This window comes from Trichosurus vulpecula, chromosome 5, assembly GCF_011100635.1.
Source record: "Trichosurus vulpecula isolate mTriVul1 chromosome 5, mTriVul1.pri, whole genome shotgun sequence".
In the NCBI taxonomy this organism is placed as follows: Eukaryota; Metazoa; Chordata; class Mammalia; order Diprotodontia; family Phalangeridae; genus Trichosurus; species Trichosurus vulpecula.
Window position 1 is genome coordinate 57,734,726 of NC_050577.1, and position 22,687 is coordinate 57,757,412.

Here is a 22,687-nt window from a genome sequence, read left to right on the forward strand (position 1 = left end):
TGTGTCACCTTAAGTAGTTCAGTCCTATGAATTATTTCTCTAAATCTCATCCTATTAATACATTGGGGTTTTTGAGATGAAAGCTTTATTCTATAATGAACCTGAATAAAACGGAAGCACCACAAACATGGATGTAAATTAATACAAATTTCTGGGAACTTAGAAACTACTACATAGAGAGAGTCCTCTTGCTACACAGCATAACTTTTATTAAGATCAATTTTGCAACTGTATGAAATCCTCTCTTCTCACTTTCATATGTTAGGTACTATAACATATGGCTTTGCTTATTAGGATTTTTTCCTTTGCTTTTTAAAACCTAGATTAACTCTGATTTATTTGTTTATTTTATAGTAGAGACCTAAATTATGGTCATAATCCACCACATTTAAAATTGGAGTGCAGATGTTTGACCACCAATTTTTATTAGGGATATGGACTGAAATTTCTCAAAATCATCCCTAATATATGAATCTTATAAAAATAAACAATACAAAATAAAATCTCATAAAATGACTTTTGTCTCTTTTCTGGTCATCTGATGCAAAGGTCAGAAATAAATCATAAAATACAAAAATTATACATTTGCTAATACTTCTAAATCAATATAAAATGTGAACTAATCCATAAATACCTGATATCCTCAAGTAAGATTTGGATGACATTTCATATTTTCAGGTAGAGTCTGATTAGTGTAAGTAATAAATTCTCCCTGAAGTGGTCTCATTATTCAAGTTTGCTCTGCATATTTCCATTGGGTTAATTATAATTTCTAATAGTACAAATTTGAATACATGTGACCTCTTTAAGGGATTCCTTATCCATACTAATCAGGATACAGCTGTACATTGAGCTTCATGATTTATAAAGTACTACATATATGATCTCATTTGTCCCTCACCACAAATCCATGAGGCAGTGATGCTATTAGCCACATTTCAGAGATGAAACTGAGGCTCGGAGAGGTTTAATGATTCACCCAGGGTCACAAAACTAGTGTCTAGGGTGGAACTTGGACCCAGTCCTTTGTGACTTCAAGTTTTCTGACTGTAAATCTATTGACCTGTCCTGGAGTGAACATTATTCAGTAAGATAGAAGCTCTAAGAGGACAAGGATTATTTTTCCTCTCACTTTTGCATCCCCAGTATCTTGCACAAAGTAGAGACTTAAAAAATGCTTCTTCGATTGGATTCTATATCTTGGACTAACCTAGAAAGAGATTTCTTTTGGCTAAAATTTTTACAAAAATTAAGAAGCAGTCACTGTTCTCACTTCAAGCACACAGAAGTAGGTTTTTCCCTTTAGTGCTATGACTTTTGAGGGGCTCCAAAAAGTTATAATTTTCTTTAATTTCTCCTACCCTAAAGTCTTTAGTGTTTTAGTTTGGTTTAGATTGGTTTTGGTGTTATGAAAGTCTGAACTCTTGATAACAACAACTCACAATTATACAATGTTTTAAATTTTACAAAACAAGAAAATCTTGGAGGGGGGGTAATGGTCAATATTACTTTCTCCGTTTCATTGATGAGGAAACAGAGATCCAGAAAGGATATGTGACTAACTGAATGTCGTAGGTGGAATAGGAAGCCAGGATTCTTTTGACCAAGTCCAATGATTTTTTTTTCTAGTATACTATATTGCTTCTCATTATTCTGTGCTGATTAGCTGTTGACTCTCCATGCTAACCAACAGTACCTGCCATTTAATCTAGTGAATAACAAACGCTCAATTATTTTCACTCAAAAATTCATTTTTAATTAACTTCATTCTCTTTTAAGGGCTCTTTTAAGTCCTGGATTGAGACTTTTTCCTGTAATTGAACAGGTTATTCGATCCAATTTAAAGGTAGTCTGCTCTTATGCAAATAGACATGTAACTTTTATTTTGGATTACAAATGACTATGTTTTAGCTGTTTTTTGCAGAGACAAACCTATCTGTATCTATCTGTATCAGAGAGACAAACCTATCCCTAAAAGAGTCAGCTAGCCATGAACAAGTATTGGGGAACATTTAGGACCCAACTAAGCCATTGGAATGGTTGTCTTTAAATGACATTAAGTGCTTTTTTTAATGCAACAGAATCCATTTGGATAAGCCTGTGTTTATCTCAAAAATAAAAAATGTTATGGCGGATAGAATACTGGAATTGGAGTTAGAAGACATGAGGTTTAATCCTGCCTCTGATAGTATCTGTGTGACCCTGTGCAAGTGGTATAAATTCTCTCAGCCTCAAGTTTCCTCATCTGTAAAAGGAGGGAATTAAACAATCTTCAGATGTGTGTGATCCTGTCAAGTTAAAATGAGCTTTTGCTTTAATTTTGATACTTTTCACTTCTAATATTGTCAATAGCGAAAAAAATCCTCACATCCTAGGAAATCTAACCATATTAATTTAGTGATAGTTAAGTTTTGAAATTGCTAACCAAATTGGGCATAACATGGTTAGCCTACAAGGTGAAAGTCACTTCTGCCTGCCAGCCAGCAGTGAAATTTGTAATTGGCATTGCTTATGGACCTGTGACATAATTCAAGACCATAGAATTAACTACTTATGGCAAAGTTCAATAAATCAAAATTCATATGGAGGTAGAAATTAATTTAATCTAAGCAGCTGTTGCCTTGAGCCTCTGGGTTCTTGAACTAATGTTTCAGTGACTATGTTCAAGGGAGAGGTATAAAGTACCAGATGTTTCTCAGCTTAATTTTATAAGATGGATGGAGCTCATGGCAGTACGGCGCTGTAACCAGGGCAGAACTTTTCATTCAGTTGTTTAGCCTAAGGTGGCTCCAAAGAGAACTTACACACTAAACTTAATTCAAAAGCTATGTTTTCCCAAGGTCACATTGTTTTTTGTTGTGTTTGGTTGGTTTATTTTTGTGGCTTTTAAGCAAGCTTTTTTTTAGGATCCAAATGAATTTTTTTTCAAATTTCTTATAAAATATGCAAAAGATCTCTATCAAGTGAAGTGCAGTGAATGAGGCACAATTATTATCCATATTTTCCTCAGATGAAGAAATTGAGGCTGAAAGAAATTAGCAATTGCCCACAGTGACTCAACTAGTTAGTGTTCCAGTTGGGTTGAACTCCTAAGTTTTCTTACCTCCTGCTTTCTGACTTCCATTCACATAAAAGTATTCATAGGAAGAGATAAAGGCAAGGATGGTTACTGGCTAGTCAGACCTCTCTCTCTTGAGAGTCCAGCTACAACCTATTCCTCTCCTTCTGTTAGTTAATAGACTAGAGTGTGTGAATAATCTTCAGTGGCAGATACTTTAGGAATAACTTATTTTTGGCTTTCTAATAGGTTGTTTGGGCATTTAAGAATCAGTTAAAGTCAGACAAAAATAACTGAGTCCCAAACACCTGTTTGGAAATGAGAAAACTATTCAATTTCAGCATACCTTCTTGCTGTATTATTGTGTCAGGCCATTGCATGCTGGGAAATGGACAGCTCATCTTTCAGGCTGGCGTAGGGCACCATGCTAAGCGGAGCTGCACTTTCTCAATATCATTTGAATGAAAGAATGAGTGCTTACAGAAAAAGCAAATAATTGAACACCTGAGATTCTGGCACTACTTTCCAAGCTAACATTATCAGAGGTTTTCAATTTTGTTTTTTTTCTTTTTAATCTGATCTTTTTAAATGTGTCTTAATTCTGTTGCTTGATTGACTTGGTTATCGCATTGAATATTTGTGTTAAGGAAGTGAGGTGTAATGGAGAGGACATTGAACCTAAAATTGGATAATGGGAGTTCTGGTCCTAGCTTTTCTGTTGCCTAGCTGTGTAATGATGACAAGTCACTGGGACTCAGTTTCTCCATGAAGGGCTTGTACTAGATAATCAATAAAGGTCCTTTGAGATTTTCTGGGATTCTGTTGGGAGACATCACTGTGTAGAGCTTCCAGTTTGTGAAGTGCTAGGTAGTTCAGTTTTTAATGTAGTATGTTGTCATTTGTCCCAAAATGATATTAATAAGTGAGAATTATTTTTATAGGATGTTTTCAGGCTTGCAAAACTCTTTACATATATTATTTCATGTGATCCTCTCAACAATCTAATGGAATAGGTGATGTTATTATCCATATTTTCCTCAAATGAAGAAACCGAGGCTGAAAAAAGTTAAGCGTTGCCCAGGGTCTCTTAACTAGTAAGTGTCTGAGTCAGGATCTGAACTCCTGACTTCAAGTCCACCATTCAGTCCACTCTAGTAAGTCTCAGACCAACTATATGTAAAGCACATTCTTAGAGACATTCTTCCTCCATACCTTTTTGCCCTTATAATTACTGTGCTTTTGTGGAATAACATAAAGTTCTCTTTCTTCTTATAGGGACTGAACTCATAATCAAATAATCTAAATTTTTACACAAATGGAAATTTGTGAGAAAACAACAAAAATGGCTTACTTTTTAAGGAAGAGCAAAGATTGTCTTCTTATGTGGGCTAGGCTACATGATAGTAGAGTTGTGTTAATTCAAGTCTGGGTGAATGAGCAGACTCAAAAAGTAGTCATTGATGGAGCAATGTCAACATCCATGAAGGTCTTTAGTGGAGTGCCCCAGAGATCTATCCTTATACTTATGTTGTTTCTTATTATTATCAGTGACTTTGATAAAGGTGTAGGTATTACAGGTATCAATTGTACAGAAGGCACAAAGCTGGAAGGGTTCTCTAACACATAGTATGTCAGAGCCTTGTTCTTAAAAGATTTCAACAGCTTAGAGTCCCAGGGGTGGGGAACCTGTGGCCTCAAGGCCACATGTGGCCCTCTAGGTCCTCAAGTACAGCCCTACAGGGGGCCATATGTGGCCTTGAGGCCACAGGTTCCCTATCCCTGGTTAGACATTGGACCAAATTTAATGAGATAAAATCAAATAGGGACAAATGTAAAGTCTTGCATTTCTATTTTTTTTAAAAAATCAGTTTCATCATTGTATAATAGGGGGACAGCAGTTGGTCTGAAAGATCTAAGGTGGACTGCAAGCTCCATATGGTCAACAATGTGATATGGCAACCAAAAAAGGTATTTTAAACAGACTGCATTAAGAGAAGCATGATGTTCGAGACAAGGAACATGGGAATCACACTCACTGTGTATCCTCTTCCCTAGTCAGACCATACCTGGAATATTGCATTCTATTTTTGGTACTGCATTTTAGAATGGACATTGACAAACTAGAGAGCTAACAGAAGAAAGTAGCCAAGAGTGGTGTGAGGCCTTGAGTTTTGGGTCGTCAATCAGTGTTCTCTCAACCAATGGTAGTAGGGCCCAAATCTCAAGGCCTTCCACCATTGGTCAAGAGAACATGGGATATTTGTTCTGGAGGAGAGAAGACCTAGGGGAGATATCATAACTGTCTTCAATTGTCTGAAGGGTTGGCACATGGATAGAGGGTTAGACTTTTTTCCGTTTTGGCCCAAGAGTGATAAGGGAAATTGCATCAGGGTCAATTCAGCCTTGAGGGGAGGAAAAGCTTCCTGAGAAAAAAACTGTCCAAAAGTATAAAGTATAAAAATAGGTTCCTCTTCATGTTAGGTCTTCAGACTAAGGATGTTATTGTTGTTCAGTTATTTCAGTCATGTCTGACCCTTTGTGATTCCATTTAGGGTTTTATTGGCAAAGATACTGGAGTGGTTCACCATTTCCTTCTCCAGCACATTTTACATATGAGGAAACTGAGGCAAACAGGGTTAAGTGACTTGCCCAGGGTCACACAGCTAGTCAATGTCTGAATCTAGATTTGAACTCAGGAAGAGAAGTCTTCCTGACTCCCCAGAGCCCCATTCACTGGACCACCTAGCTGCCCTTCAAACTAAAACTAGAGGGCCATTTTGGAGAATTTGTAGAGCAAATTCTTTGTTGAAGTATAAGTTGAATTAGATGACCTCTAAAGTTCCTTCTACCTGAGATTCTGTGATTTTGTGAGGTTTTTCAAATTTCCTAGAGGACTCTTCAAATTTCTTCCAAAACATGAAACTGCCACATGCATTCAACAAAAGAATTCTATATTCCCAGTATTAGAGGGATATAAATTGAATACTTGTAAGAAGAAAATGAATCAAATTTTATTTGTTAAATGCCTCTGTGCCCAGCACTGAGCTACAACATTGTGCTAGGTCAGCTGGAAAATGCATATGGAACCCTTTATCGTAGCGCTTATGAGCCTGTTAGGGGAACATAATTTATACACATGAAACAAACAATAAATTGGTACAATATCATATACTAAAATCTCACCTTCTACAGGAAGCCTTTCCCAGTCCCTCTTAATTCTAGTGCCTTCCCTCTGTTAATTATTTCCTTTTTATCTTGTATCCAGTTTGTTTGTATATACGTGTGGACTTTCTGTCTCCCTATTAGATTATGAACTCCTTGAGAGCAGGGAATGTCTTTTGCCTTTCTTTGTCTCTCTAGCCATACAACAGTGCCTGGTAAATAGTAGGTGCTTAATAAAGGCTTGTTGACTGATTAAAAATTGCACAGCTATGGGGCAGCTAGGTGGCACAATGCATAGATCACCAGCCCTGGAGTCAAGAGGACCTGAGTTGAAATCTGACCTCAAGCACTTGACACACCTACTAGCTGTGTGACCTTGAGCAAGTCACTTAAACCCAGTTGCCCTGCCTTCCCCCCTCCCAAAGAACCAAAACCAAACCAAGAAAAAAAAAATTGCACAGCTATGAAATAAGTAAAATACTAGTTTAGATAAGAGATTAATTTGCATTGCAATAGTCAAAGAAAGAATGATTCCATTTAAGTAAAACTCTAAGAGCTACAAAGTGCTCTATATATGTTATCTCATTTGAAGAGATTCTTTTATGAACAAGTACGATTTGGGTAGATAGAGAAAAAGGTACTTTAGAGAAAGGAACATTGTGAACCAGGGTACAATGATAGGAATAAAGATGACATTGACAGAGAACAGCAAAGAAACCATCCTGACCAGGGCAGAAGGCTCCTGTTGGCTAGCAGTCATTAAAAGCCCTTGGTTCCACCTGCTGCCCTGGGGGAAGAGGGATGAGTCAGCTAGGGTTTGCTCACACAAGCAGCAGCCACTACTGTGAGCACTAATATATCCCAGGTGGATTCCCCTTGGTGAGGTTCTGCACCGACTGCTTCCTCAGGCCTGCATAGACATGGCCAGTGCCAACCTCCAGCTTCCTTTCCACGGGAAACTCAAATTCAGAAACATTCGAAGGTTTGTCCATTGAAAGCCAAACAAAACCCTCTGGGAAGCACAGAAAATACTTCATGGGATAATGCGAAAGTGCAGACTTCCCAAAAGCCTGGGGTTACTTCTTATGTCATGAGAGAGCTTGCTTCCAGGTCTTTCTCATGCTTTAAAACATAACCCTATGCTTCATTGTCTAGACTTAAGTGGGGCACTCAATAAATGCTTGTTGATTTAGTGATTAACTTTTTTATGACAATTCAATGTATATACTTTCAGTACTGGGAATACAATTTTTTCTTGTTGAATCAATCTTGCAAGATATTATTCTAGCAGAAATATAAATGTTGTAAGAAATTTGAAAATTGTCTCATAATCACAAATTCTCAGAGTTAAAAGGTCCTTACAGGGCCCTTAAACTCTACCTGACCAATATGGAAATGTGTTTTCCTTGACTACACATATTTGTTACAAGGGTTACAACTCTTTTAGAGGGGGAGGAGAGAGGGAGAGAAAAAAATGCTTGCTAATTGAAAAAAAATAAACTATACTTGAGTAACATTTCCCTCCACAACATCTTTCAAAGTACTCATCCATCATTCATCTGAAAATGCCCAATGGGGATGAACCTGTTCTCTTCATTTGATTTTTGGACAATTCAAATTCTTAGGAAGCTTTTCCTTGTAGCAAGTCTAAATAATGCTCTTGGCAATTTTCACAGTTGCTCCTTGTAATGGCAAGCAAAATGGGACTTTTTGCTGTTTTTTTTTCTTAGCACTAAGGCAATCAAGTGCATTTGATTGAGTCTTGCCTTTGATTGAATCAAGAGTCTTTGATGACCTGCTTAAGTCACAAGCAAGCTTAAGTCACTTGAGTTTGAGTCACATGGTTGTGATGCCCTCTGACCCTGAAGAAGTGTATATATACTCTGAGGTTACCATTTTGCTTTGGGGCTCACTCATTGGAAGAGTGTTCCTGGCCAGATGAGACTCTGGGTAGCCATTAAGGAGCCCCTCCCCCCAGCTTTGAAAACCCAGATGCTTGTGCTTCTCTCCCTAGTAACTTTGTATGTATTGCTATGGACAGACAGAAGCCCTATCTGCTGATTTGTGTTATTTGCTCTGTTTATATAATTTCTGCTTGTAATTTCTGTTTGTGTTTTCTCTGAAGTTCAGGGTGTTGACTTCTCCCCCTGAACAAAGTGAATGATATATGTGGGTTTAATTAAAGTGAGATTGTAAACCCTTTAAAGTTGCTTTCCTTAGAAAAGCAGATCAAAGAACCTGTGCTAGCAGCCCTCCTGTGTGCTGGTGTTATTGTCCTTACACCTCCACAGCAACTAAAAGCAGCATTGTTGTTACACTCCTAGAATACCACAGAGTGGAGAGGAGGAATGGGGGATAAGAGTTAGCTTTATGTTTTTATTACAAGCCCTCACATGTTGGTTGAACCAATAGATACCTGGAAGATGTACCCTGCTCCTTCAAGGTGGTCTTCTCTAAAGATGGGCTAGTACCTTTTATGTTCTCTATACTAATACACAAACCACTATACTCTCGAACCATCTTCTCCTAGTCCTTATCTGCAAGGCAACTGATGAGACTAAGAAAGGATAAATGGTTAGCGTAAAGCTAGAATATGAAAGTAAAGCACAGGCCTTTATTCAATCCACTAAACAAAAGTCTTTATTTAGTATTTAGTAGCATTTTGCTAGGTACGCTACACAGAAACGGTTTGCCTTTGCATTTATTATCTTCTTAGGAGTTAAGCATGCCCATAAATAACTCCAGTGCAAGGCAGTTGTTGAGTGTCAGCACAGTTATTTTGTACATAGTAAGTACTTAATAAATGTAGCATGAATGGATTGAGGTGCAAACAATAAAAAAACACAAAAGTTGAAAAGAAGAAAAGATTGCTTCCAGCTGGAGTGATCAAGTAAGTTGTCCTAGAGGAGAGGAGGATACTAAGGACCCATCTAAAACCCCAGCCTTGACGTTCTTCAGTCCGCTCAATGCCAATGACTTTCACAGCTATTCTTCCTCAGCAGCCAATGGGATGGTCAACAGTCACATTTTGTACCTATCACTGGAAATTACTCTACCTTGGAATTCTAGAATTCCCCTTTCTGCTCACAATTTCCTCTGTTTGCCTCTCCTACTGCATGCTTCTGTCTGAACTGGCTCTTGAGTCTCATCACGCTCTAGAGGCCCTGGGACCCCTTCTTCCTAGTCCATTCTCCATGTTCTGGCTCTCCTTCCTTCCTTTTATACTCTTGATCCTTTGGTTACTTGTTTGTGCCATCACTGTCATCTACTTTCAAGGCCCTTGAATAATTTTCTAATCTTCCCACATCCATCAGTCACCAAGTCCTTTCAGTTATACTTTTTGTAAATCTTATAGATCCCTCCTCTCTGCTCATAGTGCTCTCACCCCCACTCTGGCTTCATTACATCCCAGCTGAATTATTGTTATAGTCTTTAGGACTCCAGGTGGGAGGTAGCTACAGTAATCTCAGTGAGAAATTATTAGACCTTGGGCTAGGAAGGTAGGAGTGAAAATTTAGAAGAACCAAATATGAGAGAAATAAATATGGTAATCTTTTTTTTTTCCTTTGCTTTTCTTTTCTAAAGTTTTACTTGTTTGTAAATCAGGCTGAGTTGCTATGTCTGTAAAAGGGCCTAGAGTCCTAATTATCCTTGTCCTTTTTTTATTGTGTATTTTGGCAGCTCTCCCTGCAAATATACCATTTTTCCCTATGCTAAGAGGTGTGTGAAATTAAAGACATTGAAATTTTCATCAGCCTCAGCTATATATCCTTTCAAATAGGTTTTTTTTTTCATTCCTTCAAGGACATTTTAATTTACTTGTTTGGCTGAATTAATCAGATCTGAATTGATTTGGCTGTCTTCTTGAAAGCCAGTCCAAAACTGCTGAAGACAAATGGTTCTTTTTTTTTTTCCTGGAAGAATTTCAACCAACCTTGCAACACGGGTCCTCTCTTCCCTATCACAAATGGGAGCTGAAAGAGTAGCTTTGTGACCATTATTAAAATTGACACCTGCTTAGAAATAAACACACCATTTAACCACATTATCTATGTCCTTTATCATCTTTAGGCTATGCTGTTTGGGGTATTTTCTATTTGGATGTAACTTTGAGGATCATTTGGCTGCTCCCGTCACCATCATTATTATCAACTAATCTTTTTTGTGCATTGGCATATTATATTAACTACCAACTTTCGCATGAACTTTGTCCATGAGAATTTACAATCCAAGACAGTTTTGTTGATCTACTAGACTGTAAACTCCTTGAGGGCAGGGACTGTTTTTTAATTTACCCAACTCCCTCAAGTTCTAGCAGTGTAATTTGTATATGATACTAGGTTCCTATTAGTGTGATAAATGAAGTGGTCAAATGTATTCAGATTTGCACTATTCAAAGTTATAATTATGTAAAATATGGCTATCAGATCTAGCCAGTGGAAATATACAGTGATAATTCAAATAATAGGATCATTTCCATGGATTCATTATTTATACTAAACGGGATTTACTGCTGTAGTGTAGCTGTAGTAAACAATTATATTTGTTGAAAGTATATTTGATAGATGAATAAAGGAAGGGGAGGGAATAAGCACTTATATCATACCTGCTATATGCCAGGTACTGTGTTATTATTAATTAATTAATATTATCTCATTTGGTCCTCATAACAATTCTGAGAGATTAGATGTTGTTCTAAATCTCTATTTTACAGTTGAGGAAACTAAGGCAAATAGGGTTAAGTGACTTGTCCAAGGTCACACAGTTAGTAAGAGTCTGGGGTCACATTTGAACTCAGGTCTCCTGATTCCAGGCCCAGTGCACTATCCACTGTGCCACTTATTTTCCTCATGCTCCGTAGCATGGCTCTCCCATAGCATATTTACTTCTACCTGTCTTTCTAATCTTATATTCTTTCTTCAGACAGGCAAATTCCCATCAAGTGACAGATAGGTGGCACAGTGGAGAGACTTGGCCTTAGTGTCAGGAAGATATGAATTCAAATCCTGCCTCAAACACATAACTGTTTGTGTAACCCTGGGCAAATCGCTTTACCTCTCTGAGTCCCTGTTTCCTTATACATCAAATGGTGGGGATCAAATGAGATTGCATGTCTAAAATGCTTTGCAACCCTTAAAACTCTATATAAATGCTAATTATGATTTGAAAATGGGGTTTCTCATTATTTTTTTCTAATTTTGTGCCTACCTTCCTCTAGCTAGGCATCCTTGCCTTTACTGGACCCTACGCTGAGAACAGCCTCTCTGCATTTCACCTGTTGAAATATCTCCCTTCCTTCCTTGGTGCCCCTGGTCACATCCTACCATATCTCTGAATCCTAGGACCATAGCTGAAGAGCTAGGAGGGACCTCGGAGGCCACAGATTCCAACCCACTTATCTTATTCATGAGGAAATTGAAGCTTAGGAGGTTATAGTCCTAGTTGATAAGCATCAGAGAACTTGAGGGAGATAAAAAGATAAATTAAAAAACAATCCCTACCCTTAAGGAGCTTAGAGTCTAGAGTTAGAATCAGGGATTCAAACTCAAGACCTCTGACTAATAAAAAACAACAGACAATGCTCTTTCCGACGCACCTTACTGTCTATTATGTCGTCTGTGATTCTCCCTCAGTTAAAAGTGGTCTCTACCTCTTTAGTTTTCTCATGATACTCCATTTGAATCTCACCTGTGCAATTATATTCTAACATTACATTGGGCTTAATTTTCATCCATGTGTAAGCTCTGTGAAAACAAACGGTGTCTGGTTTTATCATCTTATCTCCTGAGCCTGGCACAATGCCCTATGCGTAGTGTGCACTTGATGGATGTTCATTGGATTGAATTGAATCAAATCAATGTTTTGCTGCCACATGTTAGGGAAGATATTGAAAAGTCAGATAATGTTCAGAGGAGGGCATCCAGAATGGCAAAGGGCCCAGGGGTCATGTAATTGAGGATAGGTTCCAGACGATAGAGGATAGAGATGTTTAGTCTGGAGAAGAGAATGCCTAGGATGGATGCAATAGCTACCTTCAGGTATCTGAAAGACAATGACGTAGATAAGAGAGAGAATAAACATATCTACTTGTCCTTGAGGAGCAAGCAATGAGTGGTTGCAAAGAGGTAGATTGAGGCTTTGGAGAGAAGAAAAACTTCGTAAAATTGAAAACTATTCCCAAATGAAATATACTGCCTTAGGGGGTCATTAAAGAAAAGCTGGATGCTCACTGGTTCAATAAGTTGGAGAAGAGATTGTTATTCACACAGAAGTTGGACTATAGGGCTTCTGAGGCCCTTCCCAACCCTGACTTCCTGTGGTTCCTACTGGCTCATTTGGTTCTTTCCAAATACAGAAAGCTATTTAGAATTATTCAAAATTATTAGTGGGCTAGATAGCTTTTAGGTCCTCTCCTAACTCTACATTTATGATCCTATAACTTGAATTAGCAAAAGAAGCAGCTAAGTGGTACAATGGGCTTGGAATCAGGAAGACTCATCTCCCTGAGTTCAAATCCGGCCTCAAACATTTACCAGCTGCGTGACCCTGGACAATTCACTCAACCCTATTTGTCTCAGTTTTCTCATCTATAAAATGAGTTAGAGAAGGAAATGGCAAACCACTCCAATAGCTTTGCCAAGAAAACCCCAAAAGGGGATGATGAAGAGTTGTACACAGCTGAACAACAGCAATAAGCAAAAGAAATCCCTGATGAAGAACAGACCCATTCTGCTACCGTTGACATTTTCACAGGAAGGGTCTGAAAATATTTAATGTTCCCAATTACTTTTTGGATTCTAATTTTTCTCATTTGTCAATTTGCCTTTGCTGGTCATTTGCACTTGTTGTCTTATTTCACGGTATATGGACATGAAACTTGTTTGCAAATGGCCCCAAGCCATCTAAATTTGGGCACAAGTCACTGAAATGTAGACAAAGGGACATTGTTGACCTTGAAGTCAGGAGACATGAGTTTAACTCACAGCTTAGCCACTGACCCTCTGTGCCAGCTTGGCCAATTCATTTGACCTCTCCAATTTCAGTATCTCCATCTGTAAAATTGGGTAATAATTCTTGCCTCTTAGGTAAATTTCCTACCTTTCAATGCTTCTGTGAAAGGCAAATGAGATCATGTATATGGAAGCTCTGTTAGTCATAAAGTGCTTTTCAATTGTCAGCTGTAATTATGGGCAAATGCTCTCAGATGGGTCATAGTAGGTACTGGGTTAGAGGCCAGACCTGTGATTTATTTTCCTGGTATAGGGAACTCTCTAGATTAGAAAATTCCATCTAACAATTTAGATTGGTACCTTCTCTGACACTTCTAGTCCTAGAGACTTACCAATTGGACTGAGATATTGTGACCCGCTCAGGGAATATGTCAGAGGCAAGACTTAAACCTGGGTCTTCCTGATTCTGCGGTCTGCTTTCTATCTACTACGCCATGTTGCCTATTATGAGACATAACAAAAAGTTATCTCTTCGGCATGTCCAGTGAAGTTTTAAGCTATTAAAGTTTTGATGCATTATGACTTTTGGGACAGCCAGTATTTAATAATTTGTTGTTGTCAAGTAGTTTCAGTTGTATCCAATTCTTTGTGACCTCATTTTGGGGTTTTCTTGGCAAACATACTGGAGTGGTTTGCCCTTAATAACAATATATTAATTTATATAGCATTGTAGAGGTTTCAGGATGCTTTCCCTTAAATTTTCTGATATGATGATCAAAATTATGAAGAAGATAAGGAAAGTGCCATTATCTTCATTTTTACAATTGAGAAAATGAGCTCAGAGATATTAAGTGATTTCTGCGGGAAATGCTGTATACAATGCTATGACAATGTGCTGTGAATTATTAACGCTTTTGTGACGAATGAAAAGTTTGAGACACATAATTTCTGGGTAGTCATTTTATTATGGCTAGTGAATAATTAATATAAGGATGGTCATTTGGCTGTCTCTCATAAACCAAACACCCCTCCCTCCTGGAGGCCTCTTGACACTTTTATACCTCTAGAAGAGTGGGTGTTCCTGACAAACAGCAATCAACTCTGATTGGTTAACAACTGAGGAAAGAATGATTATTATAATGACAGGTGGGCTTATTCTAATGAGATGCTGAGGGACCTGACTCTGATCACTCAGTCTTGGACAAAGAGACTTATCTCTACCCAGACCACCCCTGCCTAAGGCAATCTAGACCAGCACTTGGTCCAACCCCTAGTTTGAGAAGTGCTGTGAAGGGGTGGCAAGTGGGAAAAATTTAAAAAACCCTGAAATTTCTAGATAAAAGGGATTCAGTTCCATTCAGATCTATCTGACTAGAACACAATGGCCTGGAATTCACCTGAACTGGAATCTCTTTACCTTTTGGTCAGATCTAAGTTTTCCCAGTTGGGTAAGTCTCCACCCAAGATTTTATCTCATCATCATCCCTGCCCTTCAGAGAACTAAGCTTTGACCTAATTTCGAAAAAAGGAAGTAGGAAGGGAAAAAATCCTCCAATATTAACAATTGGGTATTTAATAATCATTTGTCTCATTATAAAGTGTACGTAAAAACTCATTAATGTATTATTTGTAAAGCATTTTGTAAACCCCGAAGCACTGTGTAAATGCTCTTATTTATCATCATTATGATTAACAATAACATGGACCTGCATGGAGCCTGCGCCAGGTGTCTCATGCTTTGCATGCCTGTAGTCATTGCTACTTTTTATCCAGGGCGGCAATGTAGAGGTTTCAGGATGCTTTCTCTTCAATTTCCTGATCCGATGATTTAAATTATGAGGAAGATGAGGAAGGTGCCATTATTTGCCTTTTCACAGATGAGAAAACTGGGTTGGACTGACTCCTCAGCAGCAGAAATCCCTCTGAAGGCTCAAATTCTGTGATTCTGTATAAAGCGTCATTCTGGCAAACAGGCTAGCATATATCAATCTGGAATAATAAAACCTTTTAGTTCAACTTTAAGAAGCAGTAGAGACTTTGAGGATAGATAAAGTGTACATTATGTGGCTTCCCTCGAGCTCCACCTTCAAGCTCCCACCTTCTGCAAGAGATCTGTCCATTTACTTACGGGTACCTTCCCTCTGAAAATGCCTTCCATTTACACATATATGTGATTATCTTCAAATTGTTTCCCCTAATAAAATGGGAATTCCTTGAAGGCAGATACTATGCTTGTTTTCAGTTCTTAATAAGTATTTGATTACATAGTCCGTTAAGTAGAGGGAAGATTGGGGAATTTTTTTTCTTACATTTAACAGTAGCCATGTACTCCTATGCTCAAAAATCTTCTGTGGATCCCTATTGTCTCACAAGTAGGGTTCAGATTCCTTTCCTGACATTCAAAGTTCCACACAAAGAAGCCTACAGACATCTTCTCCAAATAATGTTTTAAAGACATAAAATACATAGCATTACAAAGGAAGCCAGTTATGTATATGGAAATTCATTTATCAAAAAAAAACCCACATTTTTTTCAAAGTTCACGGGCCTTCCTTGAAGAACCAATGATCTGGTGCCCCCTCTTCTTTACTACATTCTCTCTTATTACAATCCCCTTTGTCTTCTATATTCCAGCCAAATTAGAACTCAGAAACTTCTCTGTGAAGTCTTCCTGATCACTCAGACTTGTAATGACCTTCCCCCACCATCACACTCTGCATTTTTGTGTGCACTTTTCCAATGCATTTATCATATAACGTGTATTATAATTACTTGTATGTGTCATATGCCCCTTCTAGATACTAGACTGTAAGCCCAGTGAAGGAAGAAGCAATGTCTTATCTAAATTTTGTATGTCTCCCAGGGCCAAGCATAGCCTACTATTTGCAGTAAGTACTTAATACATTTTCTATGATTCTGTAATAAATCTTTCTAGAATAAATGAATCCATTATGATTTAATTAGATAATCAACCCAATGCAAGGTACCTATAGGTAATAGCTATAAGTAAATATGATAAACCTCACTGCACTGCAAAATTTATCCATTAATAAAATATCTCACATATGATATAATGTTAGTCCAAAAGAGAGGAATCCAATTTTATAGGATCATAAACATAGATCAAAAGAATAAATTCAGCAGATGCACTTTTATATCACCAACCAAAATAAATGCATTAAAAAAAAACTCCTAACAGTATACCTAACAGTTTCCTATTTGTCTTTATTCTAGTATTTCAGAAACATGTTCCTTTTTCTCTCCTAATTGAGAATGTTTGGACCTACCTCATTTGTTTGTGACCATCTCCAGTGGTTCAAAGGGTTATTGTAGCCTATTATTACAGGCTATTTTTGTGTGTATAAGCTAATCCATGATTTGAGTGGTCAGGATAATGACAAGCAGAACTAAAATCAATCCTGCTTGGTCTTTCTAATGCTGCTACTACTGCTTACTAGCCATTTACCATGGTGAGTCCAGCAATAACATAGAGGGTCAACACTGAGCCCTCGGAGTTCAACAGAGTGTTACTTTTGCACCATCCCTATGGGTGGCACCATGCTTTAATGACCTCAAATTGTGTTTATTGGTTATAAAATCATTCTCCCTCGTTAATGGAAGATCCGGCCATCACAGCAGCCTGGTGCAGCAGTGGTGTTTGTGTAGGAGTAGACGTACTGTGACCATAGTGAATATGAACCATGAAGGGGAGAGATAGGGATTCCATTGAAACTGTCATGTTTTAAGATCAATTTTAAATCTATGCTACAACATATCATCGAGATCATAAGATGGCAATCTAGGAGGAATCTTAGAGGTCATCTAGTCCAGGGCTATGAAACTCAAATAGACATTGAAGGCTAATGATCCATAGATCCCACCAATCCCTGTGGGATGCTAATTGACTTAATTTTAAAATGTAATGATGGTTATTTTAATTGTATTTTTAAAATATCTCCCAATTACATTTTAATCTAGTTTGGGCCACACTCAGGAGTGGGATTGCTTGACACCTCTGATCTAGCCTGACCCCCCTCACTTGGCAGAGCACAGAGTAGGAAGGACGTCCAAAGGAATCTACTCTAACATTCACATTTAACAGATGAGGAAACCAAAGGAGAAATCATTGGACCAGTCACAAAGTGCTTCCAACACCAAACTGGCTACTCTCTGTCACACCAAATCGATCCCATCAGTGTTCTTACTTCATGCCAACTCCTTCACAAAACCAGTCTCAAACTGGACATTCTAATAGAAGTTTGGTAATATGGTAATGGGAAGATTTATTTCTATTTATAGGTGCCACAATGGATACAGTGCTGGGTCTGGAGTCGGGAAGACTCGTCTTCCTGAGTTCAAATCTGGCCTCAAACACTTACTAGCTGTGTGATCCTGGACAAGTCACTTTAACTCTGCCTCAGTTTCCCCATCTGTAAAAATGAACTGGAGAAGGAAATCGCAAGTCACTCTAATATCTCTGCCAAGAAAACCCCAAGAAAACAGAGTCACAAAGAGTCAGACACAACCAAAAATGACTGAACAGGATAGCTTTCCATAGTTTTATCAAAATACTAAGAAAAGAACAAGGCATAGTAGATAGAAAACCAGCTATAGAGTCAAGAGAGCTTTAGGCTCAAGTCCTTGGCTACATGACCCTGGCCAAGTCAATTAACTTCAAAGGACCGCAGGTAAGTAAGTTGCAAAATGGTTGCTGATCTCCTTAGGTAGAGAGTTTCCTCGCCAGAGAGCTTTCTGTGTTGATAAAACCACAAATTTTGACCAAATGTGAAAAAAAAAGTGAAAACATCAGATTCAAAAGCCCTTCTAACTTCCGACAACATGGTATCCCAGACAATGTTACCTGAATGAGTAATATTCAGGTAAGCTATTTAAAATTATTAATCGAGTTAATAATTAACCAATTATCAGCATTAATTGAACATTCATGATGTGCAGGAGTTGTATGCCCCCTGTAGAGAGATTCAAGAAAACAATAAACGGGGTCTGTGGCTTGAGGATCTTAATGATCTAAAGAGAGGAAATAGGACAAACAGCTGGTTTAAATTTGTTGAACTGAATATGAGCAACTCCCAGTTAAGATCTCCATTTTGTATTTTCTGGGGATATAGTCTCAGAATCATAGAATCATACCTGGAGGTACCTCAAAGCCCACCTAGTCCAATTCTCCCATTTTACAGATGAGAAAACCAAGGTCCAGGAGCTGTATTGTGCCCCCCCAGGAGAATGTAAGCTCATTGAGAGCTATCTCTTTGTATTTCAATCCCCAGTGTGGCACACATAGTAGGCATGTAATATACTTTGGCTTGGGTTGAATCCACTGGCTGATATTGTGCACTAGAATATCCTTTCACTGCAACCAACTGATCCTCTGTTTTCTCTTTTACAATGTAGAAACTCTACCTGAACATCTTTAGAGAACTGTGTGCTGACATAAGGGGCAGCTAGATGGCGCCATAGTGCATAGAGTGCCGGTCCTGAAGTCAGGAAGACTCATCTTCCTGGATTCGAATTTGACCTCAGATATTTACTAACTGTGTGACCCTGAGCAAGTCACTTAAGCCTGTTTGCCTCAGTTTGCTCATCTGTAAAATGAGCTGGAGAAGGAAAAGGCACAAACCACTCCAGTATCTTTGCCAAGAAAACCCTAAATGGGGTCACAAAGAGTCAGACACAACTGAAACATGATTCAGAAACAACATACTGATACAGTCTTCTAATAATTCTCTGGGCTCCCATTTTCTATTCACTTTTCCCAGCACTGTGTTCTGGGATTCCTAATGAGCTATTCCCTATGGCTTATTACCACCCTTAACCTAATATGGTTCAGGTTTAATTCTCTCAGACATTACAGAGCACTGAATGTGGGTCCTCTTTCTCAGAAGTACAGATTAGTCTAGGTGATAAATAGTTCAAATCACTGATGTTTCCAGTTGAATTAAATCCACCAAGTACGCATTAACAGCTGACTATATCACAAGCAGTATGCTAGATACTAGAGATAGAAAAAGAAAAACGAAACATTCCCTGCTCTTGAGGAGCTGACATTCTGCTGGGGAAAAGAACATGTACACGGAAAAAGTAGAAAGTGATTTTCTTTTGTTGGAAGAGAACATAGCTTTATACTATATATTCAATAGACACTGTGTGAAGTGAGCAGACTCAAGAGAACAATTTATACAACAACATTGGGTAATCAACTTTGAAAGACAGCAACTGTGATCGACAGAATGACCAGCCATAGTCCCAAAGCTCTCATGATAAAAAATGCTATCCATCTCCCGATTGAAAGCTAATGGATTCAGAGTGCACGTGAAGCTTATTTTCTTTACTTTCTTTCTATCCTCCTTACTTCTTTCTTTCTTCCTCCAGCTCCTCCGCCTGCTTCTTGGTAATGAGAGAAATTTGTTTGGGCATGACCATTACGTATTTGACAAATGGACTTAGGTTTTTTCTTGCTTTCATCTATGGCGAAGGAAGGGAAGGCAGGAAGGTAAAGAATTCAGAAGCAGACAAAATAAATATGATTGAATTAAAAAGTAACACAACAGGTAGTGTATGCAAGACCTGGGACTAAATGCCAGCAAGGGTTGCAAAGGTGAAATAAACCACAGCTCCTTTCTCTGATGAGTTTGTACTCTAATATGAGAGACAAGACATGCACAGATAATGCTGTAATATAAATTAGGTTATAATATGTATATTAATGAAGCTTTTGATCAAATACTTCTGCCCCTTTCTTCATCCTGGAAGAAGCAGCTGAAGAATAGATCTTTTGATTTAGCCTTTCCACTTTTCCTATTCCTATAGCTCAATTTCAGTCAGAAGAATCTCGAGAGTTTTCTAGGGAGTCACGGGAAAAAAAATTAGGGCAAAGTTTTTACAAATTCTGAAATCTACCCTTCTGTCCAACCTGTGAGGCAAAAATCATAAGAAATTCACTTTTATTTTCAAAGTAATCAAGGTTTCAAAAGTAAGTTTGCAGATTACTTTGACTTCCAGTATTTGAGTACAAATTATCAACTAAATAATCATAACTGAACATCTAGATTTTCTAAGAGAAAGAATGAAGGCAGAAAAAGACCTTTTGTTTTCTGATAGTTGAAAACATTTAAACCTCTTTAATGTTGTTCTCTATGTAAATAATTTCAATTTAAATAATATATCAGACTATTACCTTGTAATTTTCCTTTCATTCTTGAGGAGGAATCATTTCAAATGAAGGTTTAAAAATAATGTTGTTATCTAGCTATAGTAAGAATGTTTAATAGCCCAAATTTGACTAAAGAGATTGAAATAGTTGGTTCATTCGTGTTCTCAAAGTGGTATTCTGCATCTGATGTTTGAAAAATACTGTTTGGTTTTTTTTCCTTACATGATGAGTTATAAATAATTAGTATTCACAGCCTCTTTGAATTTACTCTTAAACTCTGGCACATTTCTTTTTTAAAGAACTTGACAATTTGGAACCGCTGTTAATTCAGCTTCAGGGACAGGGAAGCACTTCATTTGTGACTTTTGCAGAGTCACTTAGCTTCTTGGAGTAAAAGGAAAGCTGTAGAGAAGATGGCCCCTTCATCCCTTCCAGTTCTTCAAACTCTCTGATTCTAGGGTTCCCTTCTCTTTCAGAAACATCTCTAGTCTAGAACATCCCCCCACCAGGTAGAACCCTTTCAGAATGTTTCAGTGTTATAAGATGAAGTAGAAGTGGTTTCAAATAGTCCTGTCTTGCCTGCTGAGTATTAGGCATAGGACTCCCTGTATAATCCGATTTCAATCAACTCACTCTAATCACTACTGATAGTAGCAAAATTAGCCTGGATCTACTTTGTTAATCTAGATTGACGGAGCTAAAGTAAAGGGACAGAAGGGCACAGAAAACAAAGAAAAACTAGCGGGCACACTGATTTCCTGCCTCTGCTCTCCCTTCTGGGGCTTTTCTTTCTCCTATCTTCTAAAGCACACCGGTATTTGGTTGTTAGGTTACCAGCCTTCCACTGAGGACTTGTATCAACAACAGGTGCGTTTGGAGCCTCTGAAACAGCAGCCCGCAGGAGCACCCCCACCACGAGCCTGCGCAGAAGGTAGCAACAGGTGCACATTGTACCTGGGCGGATGTATAATTTATTGAAACTGAGATCTTCCCTTTTTTCTCCTTCTGGAGCCGTCCTGGAGTCCGGTGCCTCTTAAATAGATGTCACCAGCAGCTAGACTTCAAGGCCTTCACTTGCTAGTTGCTCTGACCATCTCTCAATATTATTGTGAACCCTTACCTTTCACTAAAGCTTTGGAGGGTGATGGAGAATTACGATTTCACAGTTGAGAGATGAACACTTCAGTGATTTTCTATGTTTTCATGTGGATTTCAACTTGTCTGTTTTCTGAGAGAAGAGTTGAGTTCTGAGGTTTGCCGGATGCACAGAGTGTTATATAATACATTGCTGCAACTGACGAACTTGGCTTGGTGTCTTCATCGGTGATCTGACTTCAGTCAGATTACTGGGTTCTGGTTATTGCTAAAATGAACCATGGAATTTCAGAGAGCGGTCTTTCTTGATGCCTCAGCATGCTGGCGTCAGGCAAATCAGGAAACTTTTTACATTTGGGTAACAAAGACGTGTGGAATCTACCTCCATCTGATTTTCCATGCTGGTGGGAGTTGTTGTTGGTCATCTCAGCACTGCATGTGCCATGCTAAGACACCCAAGGTAAAAATGTGTCCTGGTAAGTACGGGAAGGTTATTTTATCTCCTGGGGTGACACTATTCAGTGAAATAGAGTTACTTAAACCTGAAAACAATCTACAGAGTTAGGATGTCCTGTAGGAAAGATAGTTTGTAATAGCTCTCTGGCTGTATTGTTTGAGAAATACTGTTTAACAATGTGGCAGTTATCAACAGTTATTGGTAGCAGAAACTATGGGGAAAATTATCCTTTGTGATCAATAGACTGTAAAATAGAAGGAGAAAGTTTCTTAAAGGATTTGCTCTCAGGATCATTTATTTTTATCACGCTTTTGTTTGCATTAGTAGGGAACATGCATAATATTCAAATATTAAGTCAGGGCATCCATTTTTTGCTTTTAAATGACTAAAAAAACACTTCCTTAATGCCTAGAACTAGATTTATAGACACTTGTATTCAGTAATTGTAGTACAGATTGCTGTTAAGTGGAATTTTCAGGCTGGAAGTGAATGAAATGTCATTTGGGAATGATTCCTCTTCATTAAGTATTTCTTCTTAGATACCTCAAAATAGAAATAGGCATATCTTAACTATAAATGTCTAAGTTGTCTCTTCATATCAAATATCATTTATAATGCAAGCATGACAGTCCAGGAACGTGTGTGTTACACCTGACCAAAAGTGGTAATTTAATTAAAAATCATTCTGTACTGCCAAGAGGGGGAAGGCAGTTAAGGATTACCATATTCATATATTTCAGAAATGATTGGGGAAAAGGAAAAACATTATTTTGCTTGTCTCTACAGGGTAGAAC

At 38.1% G+C, this 22,687-nt stretch overlaps 1 long non-coding RNA gene across 3 annotated transcripts in view; it reads right to left on the reverse strand.

The window, feature by feature from the left end:
- The window catches only part of LOC118850030, a 60,325-nt gene extending 38,445 nt beyond the window's left edge, over positions 1 to 21,880 (reverse strand). For all 3 annotated transcript variants that reach the window (XR_005010451.1, XR_005010450.1, XR_005010449.1), the window contains exon 1: positions 21,462 to 21,880. This is a non-coding gene — a long non-coding RNA (uncharacterized LOC118850030). The remainder of the gene's footprint in view (positions 1 to 21,461) is intronic.
- Between the last annotated feature and the right edge of the window lie 807 nt (positions 21,881 to 22,687).